Here is a 2,238-nt window from a genome sequence, read left to right on the forward strand (position 1 = left end):
AAGGGTCTGCTACTTGCAATACAAAATATTCAAATAAAGGTTCAGATTAAGGATAAAACTTCACAATGGCATCTTAGGTGAATTAATTCCATCGTTATTTGGAGTTGATACAAGCCTTAGATTTTTTTTTTCATAATACCAATTCTGGTAAAATGACAGCAAAAATGTTTTAAAAAATCGTAATAATGAATTGGTGGTATTTGGGGCGGGCAATAACATTTTTTTTCCAAATGAACCTCACACAATGAACTTCGAGAAAAGTCTTTATGTTAACAAAAAGGCGGACTGTAAATGAAAATCGAATTTCATTCAGTTTTGTTATTGGGAAATATTTGAGAAAGGATAGGGACATGGAATGGATACCTACCTTTAATACAATCTGAATGTTCTTCAATTTCTGGTACTGGATTAAATATATTAAATATAACAATCTTTTCCACGACGCGTGACGATTCCAACCACTTCTTTATCCGATTTTATGTCAGAGATAATGTAGAACTATTACTAGTTTTTTATGTCAAGTAAAAAATGTTGTTTTGTTTTTGTTCTAAATCCGAATCTTCTAATTTTAAATATTTTCTATCTTGATGTTAGGTAGGTACCATAAGGATGGGTGGGGAAGGATGGGAATGAAAGGTAATCGGCCAGGAATAGTATCGATAAATGCTGTTATTTACTTAACATAATGTTTATTTGTATAAATAAAATTTCCTTCGAATTTTAAGCGGTATACAAATAAGCCGACACCCAATGGATATCGGACGTTCATTTTGGCGTTTACATAAAAAAAACCTCTTGTACGACGTTTATAAAACCAATGATGTTACAACTACAACCATCTCGCCATTTCCCCGTAGGGGTAGGCAGAGAGGATGGACCGCTACACACGTCCATCCTGGCATGCATTCTCTCTCTACATTCTTCTCTTCTTCTTCTTCTTCTATTGCTTCTCTACATTCGTACATCTTGTCATACATGCCCCTCGGTTCTGTCTGCTTTCGACATGACAAGACTTAAGATTTTTGCCACGTTGTTCTTGGTCATCGTCGTCCTTTATTACCATTCATTCTTGCTATTATCACACAAAATTAGACTTATTTTCGGGTGTTGTCGTTTAAATTTACATTAAAACCCATTATATAAGTATAACCTACAATGTTTCTTAATTGATTAAAAATAAAACAAGTTATGCTATTTCATTTTTTTCAAAATCTTGTCATAATAGGGAAATACCACTTTTTTATTTTATTTTTATTTAATAAGGGTCTATGCAATACTGCCGAGCAAGAAATATTTTTTTACTACTTATTAGTCGCATAAAAAATATTTTCAAATTTATAATTTTGGATTCCCGTGAAAATGGTCCATTGCATTGGCCACGCCCTTAATACGTCACGATTCCGGTAAAATTTAAACTTTGTTTGTGACCATTTAAATTTAAATAGAACATGATGTATTTATTTATATGTTTATGTACTTCATTGCTTTATATTTTTTTAATATACTATATCATTTATGTTTAAGTAACATGTATTCTTGGCACATATACATACTTAATATTTGTATAATAACGATTTTCAATTTCTTACATTTTATTAGGCATTTATAATTAAGTAGTTTTAGTTTTTCTTTTTTATGTTATTGTTTTATTAGTATAGGACTACTTTTGCTCAAAAGATAGAAAATCTCCATCTTAGAACAGGCGGTGCCATGTTAGATGGAGACTATTATAAACAGAGAACACTCCGTTTTCATTTTGCATTAATTGGTTTTACATTGATTCCCTGTTATTAAGTATGTATATTAATTTTAATTGCAATAAATTTACTAATAAATGAATGTATTTTTTGATAATTTCTTTTTAAAAGATATGTATGGAAACATATCTCCACAATATCCATATTGATCTCGAAAATGCATATAATTTTTCTAATTTCATTTTACATATTTTTATCGATATTCGTCGTGTGTGATATTTCCCAATTTACTTATTAGTGCATTATTTATTTCACCCTTTTAGAGCTGTTTTTTTTTTCTTATTAGGACCATACGTTATTTCTTTCTGGTGATAACTGCTATTTCTGCTAGGGTCCAATTCTTGAATCGTTTGACAACACAGGTGTAGGTTAAATCTGATAATTTTAAAATCAAACAGTTCAGGGTACATTGTGTGATATGTGATGAGTGGGTGCAACGCTCTGAACACTATTTTTCGTTGCCCCAGCGTCTGCTCCGAGC

The sequence above is a fragment of the Micrasema longulum genome, unplaced genomic scaffold (assembly GCF_059751315.1).
Source record: "Micrasema longulum isolate JH-2025_06_02 unplaced genomic scaffold, ASM5975131v1 h1tg001232l, whole genome shotgun sequence".
NCBI lineage: Eukaryota > Metazoa > Arthropoda > Insecta > Trichoptera > Brachycentridae > Micrasema > Micrasema longulum.